Source organism: Chiloscyllium plagiosum, unplaced genomic scaffold (genome assembly GCF_037043375.1).
Source record: "Chiloscyllium plagiosum isolate Xiang-an unplaced genomic scaffold, Cpla_swu_hap1 HiC_scaffold_18, whole genome shotgun sequence".
Classification (NCBI taxonomy): Eukaryota; Metazoa; Chordata; class Chondrichthyes; order Orectolobiformes; family Hemiscylliidae; genus Chiloscyllium; species Chiloscyllium plagiosum.
The window spans coordinates 76,742,276-76,765,336 of NW_028270156.1; the positions used below are offsets into that span (position 1 = coordinate 76,742,276).

Here is a 23,061-nt window from a genome sequence, read left to right on the forward strand (position 1 = left end):
GTTCAGAGAATGACACTGGAAAAAGATGACGTATTCCTAAGTCAGAATAGTATGTAAGAGACTTGGCACATTGCCAAAATACCGATTTTCTGATAATACACACCATTAGCATTGTGAGCAGATAGTGAAGGATTTAAATGCTTAAAGTGGTGAGTAGAGTGCTATTCAAATGGAATGTTTAATCCTAGTTGGTGCTGAGCCTTTGAAATGTTGCTGGAGCTGCAGTCATCTAGAAAAGTATAGAGCATTCCATCACATTCCTTGCTTATTCCTTGTCAATGAGTCAACAAATTTTCAGGATTTGAAAATTCAATCACCCAATGCAGAATTCCAAACCTCTGATTAGTAATTATGTGGGCAGCATGGTGGCTCAATGGTGAGCACTGCTGCCTCACTGTGCCAGGGACCTGGGTTTGATTCCCGCCTTGGGTGACTATCTGTGTGGAGTTTGCACATTCGCCCAGTGTCTGCGTGGGTTTTCTCTGGGTGCTCCAGTTTCCCTCCACAATCCAAAGATGTGCAGGTCAGGCGAATTGGTCTTAATAAATTGGCCATATTGTTAGGTGCATGAATCAAGGGTAAATATAGAGTGGGGATGGGTCTGCGTGGATTATTCTTCGGAGGGTCGGTGTGGATTTGTTGGGCCAAATGGCCTGTTCCCATACTGTAGGGAATCTAATCTAATCATAGAAGGCATCTATCAGGTTTGCAGGAGGTGTTCCCACATGCCAGTCGAATGGGATTGAAGGTGCATCCTGTATTCCCAATTCCTGTTGGTGTCTTCAATAGTCACATAGCAAACACACAGCAAATTTAACCTGTGAGTGGTATCTTTATTCTCAGCTGAATATGAGGAGTACATTTATGTTGATGTGATTAAGATCTGGAGTGAAAGATGCTGATGCATTTTTTTCAACATTCTCCTGTTTTCTTTTACAGAAATCTGCAGTATTCTTGAAAACGTACCATAGTCAAGAAGAATTGGTTGTAATTTCAGTTTGAGTTATCAGTTTGTAGCTTCCCTATCATAACAAAAACTAAAAAATTAGCAAGTGATGAGTCATCATTCCTAGGAAGGAAAACTATGTTGCCAAACTGGTCTATATTAATTCTAGTATTTTATTTTTCACTGTTACATTTAGGATGCTGACAGTCTATTCTTTGTCTGCTAATTCACTTTGACTTTAAATTTGAAAATAAACCTGCATTTTGTAAGATTTCCTTTGCTATGGCTACAGACTACACAAAGATGATGCAGCAATATTGTTTTTTTCTGTAATTATGTATGAAATCTTAGAAATAAACTCTGAAATAACAGATGTGTTATGTCATTCAATTGAAAGGCCTGTTGAAATATTCAAGCTATAAAGTATCCAGGCCAATGCATAGTGATACTTTTTCTATTCTACAAAGCTAGATTTTAATGATAATGATGCACTTTTTTAAAAAAAATTAGTTTACTTGTCGATATATTCCCTGTTCCACTGAGCATGTAAAACATATAATTTAGTTAGTTACTTTGGCTGCCCGGTTCTTTTACATGTCATTAGAAGGAAAAGGAAAAAATGTATTTGTTATTTATATTTAGTCCTTCAGCATGTTTACCTGATTTCATGTAGTTCCCCAATGCTGGTTGATCACATTGATGCTTCCTTGGCAGTTTTGGAAGAATTTACAGGTTGATAATCAACATTTTCTTTTTTGTTTGTTTATAAACACATCTTCCATGGCATCAACTCCTGAGTGAGTTTTGAACCGAGAACTTCTGTTTCAAAGGCATTCACCACTACGTCAAAAGACTTCTGAGATTATTTACTAAGTGATTATTTAATTCTAATTGTTATAATGAACTAGATAACAAGTTTTTATAATACTCTCTTGCATGCTGGTCTTTCAAACTACTGGACCCTCATCACCATCGTTTAATCTAAAGCTGTGATGCTATCCCAGTGTTTTTCTGGATTGTTGATAAAACAGTGAAATGTAGTAATCAGTAGATAATATTCAACTTCAGGAAGTCACAGACACACTGCTGAAACAGGTAGAGGTTATTGGCGTATTCAACTTAACGTAGGTAAGTGTAATATGACGCATTTTGGAGGAAGAATGAGGCTTCACAAACACAGGAAATCAAGCCCATGATCAGCAGTTACAAATGTACATATGACCAATTCAGTTACTAAGGTGGTTAATCTGTCTGAGTTTGGCCACTATAAATTAAAATAAACTCACATTAGGTTTAATCAGTAAACAAGAGAACAAAGTATATTTATTACAAGCAAACCTATCCTTCAACAAGTGACAAAATCAATCATTAATTGCTAATATGTAAACTTAAACGAGAGACTCTTTCAATCCAAAGCGCACACAATTGTTCACAAATAGGACAGGCAAAACAGACATCTCTGAAGAAATATTATGAGTGGAAACCAATGACAAAACGGAAAAAATATTCTGGATCAAGAGTTCAGACCAGAAGAGAGGAATTAAGGGCCTTTCTCACAGTTCATTTGAGTTTTTGGCAATGATATCATTTTGTTATTGCATTAGAAGATCCTTACATTGGCAGCCAGTCAGTCAGACCTAGAATTTTCTTGAGTTAGAAGGAGTCCTAACAAAACTGGGGTCAATGGGAATCTAGGAAAAAAAGACTGCCTGCTAGTTGGAGTTATACTTGACACAAAGGAAATGGTTAGAAGTGATGTGCAATCATCGATGAACAATGTTCAGCACCATTCAGATTGTGATGATATTGTGGCTTTAACAAGGTTATTTTGTCCTTTATTTTAAAGAAGTTTTATAATAGAGGTGACGAGCTGTGTTTGTGGAAAGCCAATAAAGTAAACACCTTGTGAGGCCTTGGCTTTGTTTTGAGTTGGAGCAATAGAAGCAGCATGAAGCGATGTGGTCAAGTTCTCACAGAACCAGGAATTTTAGTTTCTTATTTTTTCAGTAGCGGTTGCTGCTGGGTCTGTTGCTGTAGTACATCTCTCCTTGCTGCACTCTCAGAGTTCTCTTGATGTTTTTCCTCTTGGCCTGCTAGAGTTGCATGTGAGACTGTCTGTTTTCTGAACTGAGTTTTGCCAAGGGTCTGCTTATGGGATGTTTCTGTTTACTAGCTAACTAATCTATTATTCTGTTAAGCATTCCAAAAGAGTTACAGCTAGTCTTTATTTCTTTATTGTTTCTCTGGTTGGATTTTAACTAGAGTGTATGAATGACATGTGTTTTGCTTCAAGTCTGGTAGTTTCACCAATCGTATTGCATCTGGAATACAGCAACTTCACTTACCTTTAAAATAAGAAAAAGGTACGGTCTAGACTATCTATTTAATATTTTGAGGGGGGCTATTCTGGACCATAACAATATCTCCTTGGATACTAAGGCAGTCCATGCTCAAATGTGACAAAACCTGAACAAAAATGAGGCTTGGATTGACAAGTGGCAAGTAATTGGCAATTCATGCCACATAAATGACCATCTTCAACAAAAGATGATCTATCATCCCTTGACATTTAGTCACATTGCCATCACTGAAAGTCCCACTGTCAACACCCTGGAGGGTGGGGGAGGGGGTACCATTGACCAAAAACTGAACTGGAAAAGCCATATTAATACACTGGCTGAAGAACAGTCCAAAGATGTGGAAGTTAGGTAGATTGGCCATGCTAAATTGCCCATGGTGTTCAGTGATGCGTAGGTGGGGTACATTAGCTATGGGAAATGCAGGGTTAAAGGGATGGGTCTGGGTGGGATGCTCTTCAGAGTGTCAGTGTGGACTGGTTGGACTGAATGGCTTGTTTCGACACTGTAGAGAACAGGCCAGAGTCTAGGAGTAACTGCAGTGAGTAACTCACCTCCTGACTCCCAAGCCTGTCCACCATCTGCAAGGCACAAGACAGGAGTGTAATAGAATACTCCTCCAAATACTTGGATGAGTGCAACTCTAATAACAGGGAAGTATAGTTATTTTCTCAGACCTCCGAGAAATGGAGAAACGTGGCTTTGCCAAAATAGTTGCATTGCCCACAGTGCAGGACCATCAATAAGATGTTCATACCTTTGCAGGAGCCCCATCCAAGTTGTGAGATGCATCATAATCACAAAGATTCCCACTGCCTGAATATACAGTTCATGTGTAGTCATGCTCAGCATTACACTTTGGTAAATACCTGATATCGGGTAGCTGCTGTTTTCATTCCGTACTTGTACAAAGTTCACACAATTGCCCAGCCACCAGGTTAAACCAGACAACAGGAGCAATCTGCTCCATACCTTCTCAGTATTTTGCTCCAGAACTCAGCCATATGTGACCACCATATGTACTTCTTCAACTATATTATTCGGGTATTGAAGCAGTAATTCTACTGTCAAAACTGCTCTGGAGAAACCCTACTCATTAGAACATCTATCCTGATTCACCATGGTCGCTTTATCCTGCACAACCTTGTCATTATAAGGGTACAGCACTCAGGTTGCAATAAACGCCTTTGGGGCAGGATGAGAAAGTGCCAGAAGAGCAAGGAGAAAGACAATCAGTACCAGAGCCATCCATGATTTCTTCATCTGAATATGGTTGCACTGAATACACCCACAAACCCTTATTCTATAATGGTTCTGCATCTTAACTTTCCTCTATTGCTAACAATCATAGTGTCCATTTAGCCACAATGAAATTAGAGTCACCAGAAAACAAATATTATCAATAAAGCATCCAGTATTGCGTACAACAGCCTGTCTGCAGAGTTACTGTTCTTAGTACTAGGAGTGCTCCGAGTCAGTGTCTGCAGCGTGACTGTTGGAAGGGTCCTGACTTCCTAGTCTGAATCATAGAATTCCTACAGTGTTGAAACAGGCCATTTGACTCAACAAGTCCACACCAACCCTCAGAAGAGTATCCCACCCAGACCCATTCCCCTATGCAATACTCCAAGCCTAGACATCCCTGAACACTATGGGCAATTTAGCACAGCCAATTCACCCTAACCTGCTCATTGGACTGTGGGAGGAAACCGGAGCACCCGGAGGAAACCCACACAGACACGGGGAGAATTTGCAAACATCACACAGGCTAGAATCGAACCCAGGCCTCCAACACCATGAGGCAACTGTACTAACCACCGAGCCGCTGTGCTCTAGAGTTCTACAGTACAGAGACAGGCCCTTTGGCACAGACTGGTCCATGCTGACCAAAACATCTGTCCATGCTAATCCCATTTCCCTGCATTTGACCCTTACCCTTCTATACCTTTCCTATCCATGTATTTATCCAAATCCCTTTTAAATGTTAGTGTACCAACCTCAACCACTTCTGCTGGCAGCTCATTCTATATGTTTGCCACCCTCTGTGTAAAAGAAGTTACCCTTCAGGTTCCCTTTTATTCTTTCCCCTCTAACCTTAAACTGATGCCCTCTAGTTGTCGATTCCCCACACTGGGAAAATGAGTGAGTGCATTCACCCTATCCATGCCTCTCATGACCTTATGCACATCTATAAGATTCCCCCCACAATCTCCTACCCTCTAAAGAAAAAAAGAAGTCCTGGCTTGTCCAACCTTTCCCTATAACTCAGACCACTGAGTCCAGGCAACATGCTTGTAAATATCTTCTGCACTCTTTCCAGTTTAATAATATCCTTCCTACAACAAGATGACCAAAACTGAACACAATATTCCAAGTGCGGCCTCACAAATGTTCTGTACAACTGCAACATAACTTCTCAACTTCTATACTTAATGCCCCGACTGATGAAGGCCTTCTTCACTGCCCTGTCTACCTGTGACTTCACTTTCAGAGAACTGTGCACCTGAACTCCAAGGTCCTCTGTTCCACTACCACTAAGGCCCTTAAAGTCCTACCTTGATTTGACTTTCCAATATGCAAGACCTCACACTTATCTATATTAAACTCCATTTGCAATTTATTGGTCCACTTCCCCAGCTGATCAAGGTCCTGCTGCAATTTCTAATAACCTTCCTCACTGTCCACAGTACCCTCTATTTTAGCGTCATCAGCAAACTTACTAATCATGCCTTGTACATTCTCATCCAAATCATTGATATAGATAACAAACAGTAATGGGCCCAGCACCAACCCCTGAGGCACTCCACAAGTCACAGGCCTCCAGTCAGAAAAGCATCCTTCCACTATATTACCATCTCCTTCCTACCATCAAGCCAATTTTGTATCCAATTTGCCAGCTCCCCGTGGATTCCAATTGATGTAACCTTCCATACAATCTAACTATGTGGAACCTTATCAAAGGACTTATTGAAATCCATATAGACTATGTCTACCACGCCATGCTCATCAACCTCCCGGGTCACTTCATCATAGAACTCTCATAAATTTGTGAAGTATGATTTCCCACTCACAAAGCCAGGCTGAAGACTCCTAATCAAACCCTGACTTTTCAAATACATATATTTCTTAGCCTTCAAAATCTTCTCAAGTAATTTACCCAGCACCAATGTTAAGCTGACTGGTCTATAGTTCCCAGGCTTTTCTTTCCAGCTCTTCTTGAATAATGGCACAACAATTGCTACCCTCCAGTTTTCTGGGACCTTACCTGTGGCTAATGATGATACAAAAATATCAGCCAGAGCCCCTGCAATTTCTTCTCTAGCCTCTTGCAGGGTTCTTGGATATATCTGGTCAGGGCCAGGAGATTTATACACCTTCATAAATTCTGATACATCCAACACCTCCTCTACAGTGATATGGACTGTCCCCAAGGTAATGCCACTAACTCCCTCCAGTTCCCAAGTCTTCCTGTCTTTCTCCACAGTAAATACAGAGGAGAAATATTCATTGAGAACTTCACCTATCTCCTGCTGTTCTACACATACATGTCCATTTTGGTCCTTGAGGGGCCTTATTCTCTCTCTAGTTATTCTTTTTCCTTTAATATATTAAAGTGCCTCTTTGGATTCAGCCTAATCTTCTCAGCCAAGACTACCTCATGCCCCCTTTTCCTCCTCCTGATTTCCTTCAGTAAGTTCCTAAATTTCCTGTGCACCTCCAGGGATTCCCTTGATCCCAGCTGACTGTACCTGAGCCACGCCTCCTTTATTCTGGTCAAAGCCTCAATATCTCTTATTATCCAGGGTTCCCTTTTCCTGCCAACCTTGCTCTTCACCCTCACAGGAACATATAGGAACTCTAGCTATCTCACTGTTAAAGGCCTCCCACTTGCCAGAGGTCTCTTTGCCTGCACACAAACTACTCCTCTGTAGAACCCCTTTCAGCAGCTCTGAACCTGGGGAGACCTGGATTCAGACTATACGACCTCAGCATGAGTGACAGTGCTCTGAGCTGGGCCACCAGTGAGTCAGTACTGTCCGATAATGTCTAGGGAGGCATCGCATGTCAGCACCACATCTCACTTGGGATCGTAATGTGCCAACACCTTAGACACGACAGCTGCTCCTTCAGTTCCCTAAAGGCTACATCTTGGCTACAAGATCATTTCTAAGGCTGATCCTTTCTCAACAGCAAATATAAGGGAGAGAAAGTGAGGATTGCAGGTGCTGGAGATCAGAGTCAAAAAATGTGGCGGTGGAAATGCACAGCAGGTCAGGCGGCATCCAAGGAGCAGGAGATTCGCTGTTTCAGGCATAAGCCCTTCATCAGGAATGTGTGTGGGGGAAGGGGGAGTGGGATGTGTGTTGGGTGGGTATGTGGGGGTGGAGGAGGCTGAGAAATAGGAGGTTGGGGGTGGGAGTGGTGGGAAGGTAGCTGAGAAGGTAATAGGCGGATGCAGGTGGGAGGTGATAGTGATAGGTCAAGGAGAGGATGGAGCTAATAGATGGGAAGGAAGATAGGTCAAGAGCGTGATGCTGCGTTCAGGGATTGGATCTAGGTTTGGATCTGGGATGAGGTGGAGGGAGGGGAGATAAGAAAACTAGTGAAGTCAGTGCTGATGCTGTTTGCTTGAAGGGTCCCAAGACAGAAGATGAGGCACTTTTCCTCCAGGCATCAGTGACTTGGGTTTGGTCCAGGATTTGTATGTCCTTGGTGAAGTTGGAAGGGGAGTTGAAGTGGTTGGCCACAGGGCAGTGGGGTTGTTTGGTGCATGTGTTCCAGAGATGTTTTCTGAAACAGTTGGCATCCTGTTTCCCCAGTCTAGAGGAGACCACATTGAGAGCAACAGACACAGTAGATGAGGTGTTTAGATGGGCAGGAAAATCTCCAGGTTAATATTTGAGTTTTCTATAATAATTCATCAACCCAGTGAAAGACCGAAGCTCTATACAGACATTGGAGCGAGGACACCTTTAAACACCATCACGTTAAATTCCAATGGGTGTAACCCGGTTTTGTCAACTCTGTAGCTCAATAGGTCACTTGGGTACCTGAAACACACATATTTCCCTCCTAAGGCATTTCCTTAACTTGGAGAAATGTTTAAGCACTATTTCTGAATTTTCTAAATGCTCCCTATTGGTCATCTAGAAAAATGGCAGCTTAGAGTAGACCTTGTAAAATGTTCTCCATCATCCACCGGAAAATGGCACGGACTGATGATACCCCAAAAAGCAGTCTCGTATCTTGGGACAAACCCTTATTAATGTCGCATACCTCTGGGAATCCTTATCTAATTGCAATTGCAGGTACACATGGCACAAGTGCAGCTTCGTGAAGGGTAGCCTCCCACCAGTTTTGTTCATACGTCCTCTATGTGAAGGATTGGGTATTTATCCAACTGCAAAAAACAGTCCACCATTTGTTTCAAAACCCTCACAAAGACAAACCAAATCATTAGGCTTCACCATTGGTACAAGTGTGGCCCATTCCGTAAAATGTGCTGGTTTGATGATTCTGTCACTTTCCACCCTCCTGATTTCTGCCTCCACCTCTTGCATGTAAGGCAAATGGCACCATGCAGGCCTTGGAGAATTGTAGAATTGCTTTTTGGCCAACATGTCAGGTGTCTGTGGCCCCTAAGATAGTCCCTAGACCTTCCTGAAAAACCTCCTAGTATTTAATTAGGACTTCACTCAGACCAGCATTTTCTAATCGAAACACGTTGAGCCAATCAAGTTGAATCTTTCTCAAGCAATTTCACCCCATCAGGCTTGGGCCTGAACCTTTTGCTACAATCAATGATAATTGAACCAGCTGCTTCTCGTGAGAGACTGGGACCAAAGTTATACTTTTAATCTGTAGGGGTTCCCCAGTTAGAATCTCAGCCTGGCCAAAGTCTTACATAAACTTAAGGGTTGAAGTCCAGAGTGAAGTTTGATGAAGACTGCTTCTGCAATCACTGATACAGCTGTATTGTGATCATTCACCAATAGAACTGGGTGATCAATTAGCCAGACATTTATTTTGATTCTGATTTGAATGTTACTAAGCAATTAACTGTTCCAAACCAATTATCGATGGATGTTCCGGGATGTGCATTCTCCTGGATACCGGCTTGTGAGTTCTCTTACTCAATTCAAGCCCATTGGACTCTTCTGTAATCTTAAGTCTGGCAACCATTACAATGACCTGCTGGCCCAGATCCCTGAGAAAATTTTAACCATTTGACTGAGGCTTGGCTATGTGTGGTGATTTTGCCGTGGGGTGGACTAGGGTGCCTCTGTTCCAGATATGACCTGAGTGAAGCTATACAACTGCCTTCACTTAAGTGGTGTTCCCAAGCTCAGTTGGCTTGGCAAGGGTGTCCACTTCCACTGGTATACCTTGTAACTCATAGCTCCACTTGCTACATTTTCGAACAACAAAGCCAGTTGTAGTGCCTGTTTGAAGTCTAGATGGGCCTTAGCTAGTAGTCACTTTTTCATGGTCACATTGTTAATCCCACATAATTTAGGGTTAAACCAAGATCAGATGCCTCTGCCAGTCATCTTAACCCGCTTATCAAAAATCCCAATACCAATTTCTTGGTTCTTGAACTGATTGAATTGACTGATAGCATCTAAAAATTACAGATGGCTTGCAGCCATAATATTACTCAGTTAAATCAGTCAATTCTTGAAAGATTTTCATGTCTGGTGCCTCTGGAAAAATTAAGTTCCTGGTAACCAAAGAAGCTGTGGGTCCACATACTGTCAGAAGAGTTACTCGTTGCTTTTCATCTGCCCCAAAGTCATTTGCCTGGAAAAAAAGTTTCCAACAACTGGACCCAGTCCTCGATAGCAGAATTGAATGAGTCAAGCTTTACAAGTAAAAGCCTGCTGCCAGAAATGCTTACACCAATTCTAAGGCAACTGTTGTGAGTGAGTGTCCCCAGGGGCAGGTTTTTGTCTTGGCATCATTGAAATAACTCTACGAAGACTGGTGTCCTTTCACCAAGGTCACCCTCTACTTACACATGGATAATACAGGGACACGAGTCCAGAGCTGGCTCCTAGAGTGAGTGGAACCCCTGATACTCCTGTTTATTTATTTTCCTTTTTTTCTTCCTTTCTCCCTTTTTGTAAGCCCCACTCTACCACCTAGCTGCGGTAGTGCTGATTTTTTCCCCCCAGCACCCATGTTGTGTGTGTGCAGGTTTATATCTGTCAGTCAGGGCTCACTGATTGGGGCTCTTAACCTGTCATATTCTATTACTGGCTGAGTTCCTTCCAATCACTACACCTGCCATTCAACTTGTACAGGTCAACGGGCTTTTCAACAGGGTTAATTTACCTTTAATTACAGGGCAGCACGGTGGCACAGTGGTTAGCACTGCTGCCTCACAGTGCCAGAGACCCGGGTTCAATTCCCGCCTCAGGCAACTGTCTGTGTGGAGTTTGCACATTGTCTGTGTGGGTTTCCTCCCACAGTCCAAAAATGTGCAGGTCAGGTGAATTGGCCATGCTAAATTGCCTGTAGTGTTAGGTGAAGGGGTAAATGTAGGGGAATGGGTCTGGGTGGGTTGCTCTTCGGAGGGTCGGTGTGGACTTGTTGGGCCGAAGGGCCTGTTTCCACACTGTAAGTAATCTAATCTAAAAAACTTATTTATTCACATGTGGTGGGTTAGTTAAACAAGCCTCTTGTTTATATGCAGCCTGCAATACAATGAACAATTATGGGTTGGTTACAAACATTGCCATGTTTGTTTTTGGACCTATGATAGCAACTAAGACCAATTCTGTTTGATCTGGTTCAGTATTCCTGTTCTTCCTGCCTAAGATAAAACTGAACAGTGGTGTTTTGTGGCCTCTTCAATTCTACTGTCTACATATACACTACAGGCTTCAGCTGGGTCTACATTAAAATAGAAATGACTTTACTGTAAAGGGTTACAAATTAAAAACATGCTAATAGCCATCCTGCACCAGTAGTGAGATCACATGACATTAGGATCTCTCTCAAGCAAATGTGTACACATTTGTATTTAGCTTTATGACAAACTGAAAATTAAATTAAATTAGGAAGTTACAACCAGCCACCTATGAAGAGCACAGTCTGACGTACCCAGCACCATGATAACAGGTTAACATGACAGGATATATTTAAGGAACAGGAGGAATACATAGAGGGAGGAAATCATTCAGAGACAGTGACAGCTCAATCCTACTCAGCCCCTTGTACAGACACTGGCACCTGGTGTCACCTCAGTCTGAAGGAGTCTGTGTGTGACTACATTTTCCAATTTTATTTCAAGTTTATCTAAAAATTATTAAAGAATAACTCCCCATTATTAACATCATGGGTCCATCATTGACCAAATACTTAACCTGATCGGTGGTATAAATACTGCAGCTACAAGAGCTAGTCTAAGACTGGGAATTCTTCAGAGTGTAACTCACCTCCTGACTCCCCATTGGCGTCCCACTCATATGTCGAAGATGTAAGGCAGAAATGTGCTGAAATATTCTCCACTTAAAGAAGGCAAAATTATTGACACCATCTAGGAAAACGCAACCCACTTGATCAATACTCCACTACCTTAATCACACACTTCCTCCACCATTGGCACACAATGGCACCAGGAGGTATCATATACAAGATACACTGCCGTAACCCACTAAAATGTCTTTCACCACACCATCCAAAATTGCAATTACTTCTAACTTCAAAGGACAAGGGCAGCAGATGCATGGGAACACCATCGTATTATCCTCTCCACCTGCTTCATGTCCCCAAAAGTCTTTTCAGCACAGAAGGAGTCCATTTAGCCTATGAGATCCTGGAAAACAGGCGAGTTAGTCCACTTCTCTCACTATATCTCCCTCATTCTGCAAATATATTGCTCTCAAGTGACCATCCAATTTCCATTTGAAATCACTGATCATTTCCATTTCCACTATATTCATGGGTAACGAGATCCTGGTCATTAATATTTGCTGCAATCTTAAATCTTGGTCCTTGTACTGTCAGATAATTGAGACTATTTTTCTTTCTCAATTTACTTTTCTGCTGTAATGGTCTCAGAAACATGTATCAAATCTCTCCTCAATCTCCTTTCCTCCAAAGATAGCAGCTTCAGTTTCTCCAGATTAGCTGTGCCTACAATACCCCATCCCTCAATCTCTCTTGCACCCTCTCAAAGTCTCACATCTTCTCAATTGCTGACAATCAGAACTGGGCGTAAGATTGCAGTTGTGAGTTAACAACAATTTTATAACGGTTCAGCACAACTTCCCTGCTTACGTATTCAATGTCTCTGTGTATGAAGACCAAGAAAGGAACATTCAAATCAGGAGCAGGAAAAGGTCATTCAGCCCCATTCAATAAGGTCATGGCTAATCTGATTTTAACCTCAAATCTACATTATTGTCCACTAGTGATAACCTTTCAACAAAATCTGTCTACCATTTGTCACAAAAATGTTTAAGTACTCCAATACTTTTTCACAAAGAGATCCAAAGATGAACAACACACTGACAGAAAAGAAACTTCACCTAATCTTTATGTTAACTGGGCTTTCCTTGGTTTATACACAACAACTCCAAGTTCTAAATTTGACCAGAAGAGGAAACTTCTTCTCTATGTCTACTGTGGCAAAACCCTTCAAGATCTTAAATGGTTCAACCAAGTCACCTGTTGCTGTCCTACACTCTAGTAAAGCCCAGCCTGACCTATTTTGCCTCATAAGATAAACCACCCATTCCCGATAACTGCCTAGTAGGGTTTTCTGAACTGTTTGCACTGTTAAATCCTTTGGTGGCAAATACTATGCACAGTGCTGCAGATATTGTCTTGTCAGTGACCTATGTAACTGAAGTATAGCCTCCATGCTTTTGTATTCCACTCCCACCCACTTTGACCCCAACCCCTGCCCCACAACAGTGAGAATATAGTAATTACTTTCATAATTTACTCAGACAACAACTCACCAGAACGAAGGACCCGATACCCAGCATGAGCAAAACTAATGTAGTGTACAAAATCCCATGCAAGGACTGCACAAAACGTTATATAGGACAAACAGGAAGACAGCTAATGATCCGCATCCATGAACATCAACTAGCCATGAAACGACACGACCAGCTATCCTTAGTAGCCACACACGCAGACGACAAGCAACATGAATTCGACTGGGACAACACTACCATTATAGGGCAAGCCAAACAAAGAACAGCCAGGGAATTCCTAGAAGCATGGCACTCATCCACAAACTCCATCAACAACAATACCTGTTGCCAATTACTCTGTCAATATGTCATACCATCTTTATGCAATCAAACTTATGAGAGGGCTTCAAAAAACTAGAGGGGGAGGATTCAGGAAGGGTGATATGTAAGCTTACATAGCAAAAAAATATGGTTTTGCAGGACAACTGTTTTGACAGTGATAGCTGAAATGGTTGGGTTGGTTGGTCCGGGTGTCCCAGAGGTGTTCTCTGAAATGTTCCGCAAGTAGGCGGCCTGTCTCCCCAATATAGAGGAGGCCACATCGGGTGCAGCAGATGCAATAAATAATGTGTGTGGAGGTGCAGGTGAATTTGTGGCGGATATGGAAGGATCCCTTGGGGCCTTGGAGGGAAGTAAGGGGGGAGGTGTGGGCGCAAGTTTTGCATTTCTTGCGGTTGCAGGGGAAGGTGCCGGGAGTGGAGGTTGGATTGGTAGGGAGTGTGGACCTGACGAGGGAGTCACGGAGGGAGTGGTCTTTTCGGAACGCTAATAGGGGAGGGGAGGGAAATATATCCCTGATGGTGGGGTCCGTTTGGAGGTGGCAGAAATGATGGCGAATGATCCGCTGTATATGGAGGTTGGTGGGGTGGTAGGTGAGGACCAGTGGGGTTCTGTCCTGGAGGTGGTTCGAGGGACGGGGCTCAAGGGTGGAGGAGCGGGAAGTGGAGGAGATGCGGTGGAGGGCATCGTCGATCACGTCTGGGGGGAAATTGCGGTCTTTGAAGAAGGAGGCCATCTGGGTTGTACAGTACTGGAACTGGTCCTCCTGGGAGCAGATATGGCGGAGACGAAGGAATTGGGAATATGGGGTGGCATTTTTACAGGGGGCAGGGTGGGAGGAGGTGTAGTCTAGGTAGCTGTGGGAGTCGGTCGGTTTATAGTAAATGTCCGTGTTGATTTGGTCGCCCGAGATAGGAATGGAAAGGTCTAGGAAGGGGAGGGAGGAGTCTGAGATGGTCCAGGTGAATTTGAGGTCGGGGTGGAAGGTGTTGGTAAAGTGGATGAACTGGTCAACCTCTCGTGGGAGCATGAGGCAGCGCCGATACAGTCATCAATGTAGCGGAGGAAAAGGTGGGGGGGTGGTGCCAGTGTAGCTGCGGAAGATGGACTGTTCCACATATCCTACGAAGAGGCAGGCATAGCTGGGACCCATGCGGGTGCCCATGGCCACTCCTTTGGTTTGGAGGAAGTGGGAGGATTGGTAAGAGACGTTGATCATAGTGAGGACCAGTTCAGTCAGTCGAAGGAGGGTGTCAGTGGAAGGGTACTGGTTGGTACGGTGGGAAAGGAAGAAGCGGAGGGCTTTGAGTCCTTCGTGATGGGGGATGGAGGAGCGAAAATCATGGAGGAGGTGGAGGGCGTGGGTGGTGTCCCGAACATAGATGGGGAGTTCTTGGACTAAGGGGGACAGGACCGTGTCGAGGTATGCAGAGGTGAGTTCGGTGGGGCAGGAACAGTCTGAGACAATAGGTCGGCCGGGGCAGTCAGGTTTGTGGATTTTGGGCAGGACGTAGAAATGGGCGGTGCGGGGTTGTGGGACTATGAGGTTGGAGGCGGTGGATGGGAGATCCCCTGAGGTGATGAGGTTATGGATGGTCTGGGAGATGATGGTTTGCACCACCCTAATATTGACTCTGGGTCTAGCATCTGCAGTCATTGTTTTTACCTAAACGATTACAACATGCCTTTCAGTTATCTGCATCTAATTTCTTTTAGCAACCAGGATGCAAGTTAGCAGGATTCAAACGATCAAAAGGTGAATGAATATTAATGAGGTGAGTTGTGGTATAAAGAGATGATTAACAACTGTTGACCCTCATCAGCTGACATCCTGCTGCTGCTCAGTGAGAGTCTCGCCACATTGCTCGCGAGAAGCATAAAAGATGGGTCAGTTTCATCTCAACATCAAGGTCGGCCTCATTGAATATATTGCCCGAATCTGCCACAATGTGCTATTGCTCGTGTTACTCTGCAAGATTCTGCTCTTTCTTCGAAAGTACTTCACTGGTTTAGGAGTGTTCTGAGATATACATGGGCTGCAAAAAGTGGCATATGAATTAAAACCCCTTCGATTTTAAAATTGGTCATTTCTCAAATTCATTAATTTAAATTATTGATTGTTCTTCCCATACATCGTTAGAGATTTTTCTAATGTCAAATGCTAAATTAACCAACTTTCCCTTTGATTTCCTTTTGGGTTTTATCTCGTTTCTTTCCATTCAACCTTGGGGCGATATTGTCTCCTTCCAGAGAAGGTGGGTGTGAAGGCATCTAATTATTCGAGACGAAGGCGTTACCTTCCTGTCTCAACCAGTGACAACCATGCCCCATGAGTGAATAGAAAAAGTCAAAATTACTTGTCTGGCAAAATTTGACTCATTCACTCATCTCACTTTTTGCACTCTTCTTCCCATCAGTATTTGAACATCAGGGAAATCATCTTCTGCAGAGTCTTATAGAATCATTGAAACACTTAAGCCAAGACATTATCCATAAACACCCTCACTAAACTTTGCCTGCTAAAGGAACATCCATTGACCACTGGATGTGGAGTATTTGATTGAATGCACTGCTAGGTTGGAGACCTGTAGGAGTCAGAGACCAGTTGCCAAAGGATGTGCTCTGCTGAGTTCCTCAAGTACAATGTCAGTTCCTTCTGTTTTCTTATGTCATGTTCAATCATTTCTTTGTATTTACCCCTATCCCCTTCATTTCATCCTCGTCAACATTCCCACCCTACCATGTTTGGAATTTACCTTTAACTGACAATATAGCTCACATATTCTTGGTAGTGTAGATGAGCAGAGAGATCTCGGTGTCTATGTACACAGATCCTTGAAAGTTGCCACCCAGATTGACAGAGTTGTTAAAAGGCATACAGTGTTTTGGCCTTTATTAATAGAGGGATCGAGTTCCGGAACCATGAGGTTATGCTACAGCTGTACAAAACTCTGGTGCGGCCGCACTTGGAGTATTGTGTAAGTTCTGGTCACCGCATTATAAGAAGGATGTGGAAGCTTTGGAAAGGGTGCAGAGGAGATTTACTGGGATGTTGCCTGGTATGGAGGGGAGGTCTTACGAGGAAAGGCTGAGGGACTTGAGGTTGTTTTCGTTGGAGAGAAGAAGGCTGAGACATATAAGATAATCGAGGGTTAGATAGGGTGGATAGGGAGACCCTTTTTCCAAGAATGGTGACGGCGAGCACGAGGGGGCATAGCTTTACATTGAAGGGTGACAGGTATAGGACAGATGTCAGAGGTAGTTTCTTTACTCAGAGAGTAGTAAGGGTATGGAATGCTTTGCCTGCAACGGTAGTAGATTCGCCAACTTTAAGTGCATTTAAGTCATCATTGGACAAGCATATGGATGTACATGGAATAGTGTAGGTTAGATGGGCTTCAGATTAGTATGTCTGGTCGGCGCAACATCGAGGGCCGAAGGGCCTGTACTGCACTGTAAGGTTCTATGTTCTATGTTCTATATTGCTGTTTTTAGTAACAGAATGTGCCCTCACACACTAGCAGGGTAAAGCTTGCCAATAAATATTTTTTGTAAGAGATTTTTTTTTCAAGGTTTGCAAACAACCTGCCTTCTCCTTGAAATATATGCATTTAGAAACAAATCACCAAACTTTAGACAAGTGATGCATGACCAGGGTGCAGTGGTGCAAGGTGACACCTACTCCTCACAAGACAGGTTGTATAATTCAGATGCAGAGTGCCGTACACTGGTCACTCAGCTTAACATCAACCAGACGGGCCTGACCCACTTCCATCCTGCTGGTTGCTGGGCACAAACAAAGATTTCAGGAAATTGTACCGGCTCCAGGAAGACAAATTACTTTCAGTAGCTGGACATAAGGCTCCAACGAATGACAGCACCATAAATTTTTCACAATATCCCACCCATCCCTTTGTGTCCACCAGGATGGAAGAGAAGAGTAAAAACACCTGAGGTGATGAATGGAAGGACAGAATGTAATGCAGCAGAATTAAGCCTGATTAACCTTTAAACAGAATCAGTGTGAGAAGGATATACCAAAGTTTACAAAGCACTTCTCCAGTCGAAGGCTGAGAGGTGACCTGATAGAGGCATGGATAGCGTGGGTAATCAGAGTCTGTTGCCAAGGCAGAAATGTTAAGTACTAGGGGGTTTTAGGTTTAAGGTGAGAGAGACTAAAGGAGATGTGAGAAATAAGTTTTTTACACAGAGGGTGGTAGGTGCATGGAATGTGCTGCCAGAGGAAGTGGTAGAAGCAGGTATAGTACATAGCAAAGTTTATGAAGCATTTAGACAGACAGGTGAATAGGCAGGGAATTTGAGGGATATGAAACCCGTGGAGGTAGATGAGATTAGTTTATAATAGCGTCATGGTCAGCACAGACATGGTGGGTCTAAGGACCTTTTCCAATGCTACACTGTTCTACACTTTATGTAATAGAGCCTGGTTTTAAGTCTGCAAGTAAGTATTACATTACATTGCATTACAGTGTGGAAACAGGCCCTTCAGCCCAACAAGTCCACACCGACCCGCCGAAGCGCAACCCACCCATACCCCTACATTTACCCCTTACCTAACACTACGGGCAATTTAGCATGGTCAATTCACCTGACCTGCACATCTTTGGACTGTCAGAGGAAACCGGAGCACCCGGAGGAAACCCACGCAGACACGGGGAGAATGTGCAAACTCCACACAGTCAGTCGCCTGAGGCGGGAATTGAACCGGGGTCTCTGGCGCTGTGAGGCAGCAGTGCTAACCACTGTGCCGCCTAAGTATTGAATGGGTTTCATCAGGAGCAGTGCAACAATGAAAGATGATGCGAGGACTGAGTGAGTGCATTCAGAAACCTTGTGGTAAGGGTAAAGCATATCCTCATCTCTCTCAGTCCCTCTCTGTGATGTACAGTACATAGGAAAACAGAGACAGTCATAACAACAATATGCCCAGCAGGTTTGATCACTTTATCTGGCTATTTCCATGGTTACCAGAGGGTTTTACCACACGTCAATCAAATTAACTGGAACATCATCATTGCAAGGATGAGTTAGAGTTAGATGAAAGCTAACAGGTCTCACATGCAGAACCGGGGATATTAGACTGATCGTGCGAGAGAGTGAGAAATTACGAGAAAAGTGGGAGAGAGCACAAGTATAAAACATGAATAATAGAAACATCACAGAGGGAAAGGAAGGAAATAAGGGTGAGCAAGGAATTACATTGAAAGAAGTGAGAAAGTAACAATTGTTTATGCAATATCACAGGACCTTAAAAACAATTGTAAAACGTAGGGCTGAAGTTGACAGATTATTGTCTCATGAACATTAGAGACAATTGTTCTGTTATTGTTAAAGTTGCTATCCCTCAAAATTCCAGACATATTGATTCAGATTTCCCCATGCATCACAATTTCAGAAAAAAAATTGAAAGAACTGCAAATGCTGGAAATCAGAAACAGAAACAGATATTGCTGGAAAAGCTTAGTGGGTCTGGCAGCATCTGTGGAGAGAAAGCAGATTTAACGTTTCGGGTTGAGTGACCCTTCCTCAGAACTAATGGTACTGAGGAAAAAGTTACCAGTAGGGCTGGGGAAGGGAGAGAGTAAATGATAGGTGGAGATAGAGCCAAAGAGAGGAAAAACAATTGGACAGACAAAGGAGTGAGTAAAGGTCAACTTGGGAGAATGAATAGCTGTTAATGGAAGCTATTAGTGGCTGATGATGAGTTGTATGTGGAAGCAGCTCATGTGATGTCTGGTGTGTGGGATTTAGGAAAAGGACATGGCCTCAAGCCCTGAGATTGTTAAACTAGATATCAAGTCCAGAAGGCTTGAGAGTGGAAAATGTGGAAAATGAGGTGTTGTTCTTCCAGCTTGCACTGAGCTTCACTGGGCAACTAAGCAAGCCTGAGACAGAAATGTTGGCAAGGGAACATTGTGGTCATTGAAGTAGCAAGCAACTGAAAATTTGGGCTCTTTTTTTGCGTACAGAACATAGGTGTTCTGCAAAGTGGTCACTCAGTCTACGTTCCACTTCCTCAGTGTTGAGGAGACTACATTGTGAGCTGTGTCTCTGGTACCTGGAAGGTGTGTTTGGGCCCTTGGATACTGAGGAGGGAGGAAGTAAATGAGCAGGTGTTACATCTTCTGTAGATGCAGGGGAAGCTGCTGTGAGGTTGTGGGCATCCCAATTGTTGGGATTGAAGGAGGAGTGCCCTGGAGGGAACGATCCCTGCAGAAGGCTGACAAGGAAAGGGGGCGGAATATGTCTCTGGAGGTGGCGGAAATGATGGCTAATGATCCTCTAGATGTGAGTGCTGCTGAGTTGCATGTACACTGGCTGAAGGAAATGCTTGGGACATGTGTAGGCTGTAGCCAGGCTGAAGGGAAAGAGCAGGATATGCATATACTGTAATCAGACTGAGAAGGAAGAATGGAAAATGTGCAAACCATAGCCAGGCTGCAAGTGAAAATGGGAAATATGTAGACTGTAGCCAAGCTGAGGAGAAAGAATGGGTCATATGTAACTGTAATCAAGTAGAGAGGAAAGATTGGGAAATGTGCAAACTGTAGCCAGGCTGAGAGTATAAATGGGAAATGAGTAGATGGTATCTAAGCTGAGGGGAAAGAACAGGGGATGTGTAGTCTGTAATCAGGCTGACGTTATGTGTTGGTACTGGATAAGCACAGAAGTTCAGGCAGCATCCGAGGATCAGGAGATTTGATGTTTCGGGCGTCAGGAATGAGTCTCGTGGGTTGGGGAGGAGGCTGAGGTTATGTGTAGACTGTAACCAGGCTGAGAGTAAAGAATAGGAAACGTGCAAACTGTAGCCAAGCTGAGAGTTAAAAATGGGACATGTGTACACTGTAGTCATGCTGAGGGGAAAGAATGGGTCATGAAAGAGTCTAAGAGATGAAGTGGAAATGTAAAATTGGATGCATTGGAGTGCATGTGAAAGCTAAATCCTCATCTTTGGTAATTGTCAAAGTTAGCATGTAGATAAGGGTAAAGAAGGGATCAGGATCAATTCGCGAGGAATTATTTCCAGTTATGATCGTCTGAGAGCAAGAAGGGAAACAATTTATGAAACTGGAGAGATGATGGCACAATGACAACATTGCTGGACTGGTAACCTAGAACTGCAAGCTTACGTTCTTGGGGCATGGATTCAACTTCCACAATGGCAGCTAATAGAATTTAACAAAACTTGGTATTGAAAAGAGCCCATGAAAATATCATTAATTGCCATAAAATCCCTTTTTGTTCATGATGTCCTTTAGGACAGGAAATCTACCATCCTGGCCTGGTGTGGCCTACATGTGACTCTAGATCCACAGTCATCTATTCCCAATTACCATCTGAAATAGCCAAGTAAAAACCTCAGTTCCGGGGCAATTATGGATGTATAACAAAAGATAGTCTTACCAATGACACTCACATCCCCTGAAAGAAAGAAAAATTGGAAGTGGTCTGGTTCTGATTGAATAAATGAGCAAAGATAACTCTACTGGGGTGGACAAGGAGGGTTGGAGGAGGATGGTGTGATTAGTTATCTCAATAGTTAAGGTGAAAAAGGTATGAAAGAAAATACATCAGGATCTTATATGTAAGAAGTTATATGCAACATGAGTAAGTGCCTTGTCAAAAGCATGCAACTAACACAGAGAGAACAGAAATGGTATTTAACAATATGTTTGAGAGATTAGATGCTCAGTTATGAGACCAGAGTGATCAAAGTCAGAAGGATGATACTATGATAATTTGGGAAGGTAGGGGATGATACCTGAAGAGGTGGAATTATTTTTAATACCACTCAGCAAAAGGGTCAGCGAGTGCAATTGAATGATATATTGTTCTGCTTAAAGAAGGTAATGAGTTAACATAGAACAAACGTTGAAGGAACATAGAACAGTACAGGCCCTTCAGCCCTTGATGTTGTGCTGACCTTTTATCCTACTCTAAGATCAAACTAACTTGCATTCCTTACATTTTATTATCATTCAGTCCCTATGCAAGAGTCACTTAAATGTCCGTAATGTATTTGACTCTACTACTACTGCCGGCAGTGCATTCCACGCACCCATCATTCACTGTAAAAACCCTACCTCTGACATCTCCTCTAAACCTTCCTTCAATCACCTTAAAATTATATTGTCATAGCTTTTTCTGCCCTGGGAAAACGTCACTGGCTGTCCACTCCATCTATGCCTCTCATCATCTTGTATATCTCTATCAAGTCACCGCTCACCCTTCTTCACTCCAATGAGAAAAGCCCTAGCTTCCTCAACCATTCTTCGTAAGACCTACCCTCCAGTCCAGGCAGCATCCTGGTAAATCTCCTCTGCACCCTCTTTAAAGTTTCTACATCCTTCCTGTAATGAGGTGATCTGAACAGAACACAATATTCCAAATGTGGTCTAAGCATGACTTTATAGAGCTGCAGCATAACCTTGTGGCTCTTAAACTCAATCCTCCTGCTAATGAAAGCCAACACACCATAGGCCTTCTTAACAACTCTATCAACTTGGGTGGCAACTTTTAGGGATTTATGGACTGGACCCCAAGATTCTTCTGCTCCTCCAGACTGCTAGGAATCGTGCCTTTAACCCTATATTCTATATTCAGATTTGACCTTCCAAAATGAATTACTTTACACTTTTCCAGGTTGAACTCCATCTGCCATTTCTGCCCAGTTCTGCATTCTGTCAATGTCTTGTTGCAGGGAGAAAGTTATTCCTGAAGAAGGGCTTATGCCCGAAACGTCGATTCTCCTGTTCCTTTGATGCTGCCTGACCTGCTGCGCTTTTCCAGCAACACATTTTTAAGCAATGTCTTGTTGCAACCTACAATAGCCCTCCACACTATCCACAACTCCATTAACTTTTGTGTCATTGGAAAACTTACTAATCCACCCTTCCACTTCCTCATCCAAGTCATTTATATAAATCACAAAAAAGCAGAGGTCCCAGAACAGATCCCTGCGGAACACCACTGGTAGCCGAGCTCCAGCCTAAATACTTTCCACCTACTATCACCCTCTGTCTTCTATGGGCCAGCCAACTCTGTATCCAGACAGCCAACTTTCCCTGTGTCCCATTACTCCTTACTTAGTGAATGAGCCCTATCATGAGGAACCTTATCAAACGCCTTACTAAAATCCATGTACACCACATCCACTGTTCTATCTTCATCAATGTGTTTTGTTACATGCTCAAAGAATTCAATAAGACTTGTGAGGCATGACCTGTCCCTCACAAAGTCATGCTGACTATCTCTAATCTTACCCACCAAGACTTTTTTATGCCTTCTAGCTCTCCTACATCTATTTTTCAGTTCCTTCTTGGATACTTTATAACCCTCTAGAGTCCTGTCTGATCTTTGCTTCCTTATTCTTAAGTAAGCTTCCTTCTTCCTCTTGACTAGATGTTTCATATCCCTTGTCATCCAAGATTCCTCCACCCTACCATCCTTCCTTGTCTTAATGGGACAA

At 43.1% G+C, this 23,061-nt stretch overlaps 1 protein-coding gene across 1 annotated transcript in view; it reads left to right on the forward strand.

The window, feature by feature from the left end:
* LOC122558123 (mucin-6-like) overlaps positions 1-1,307 on the forward strand; it is a 276,414-nt gene extending 275,107 nt beyond the window's left edge. The window contains exon 34 of the mRNA XM_087996806.1: positions 940-1,307. The gene's annotated coding sequence lies outside the window, so the exon portion shown is untranslated. The remainder of the gene's footprint in view (positions 1-939) is intronic.
* Positions 1,308-23,061: the final 21,754 nt, after the last annotated feature.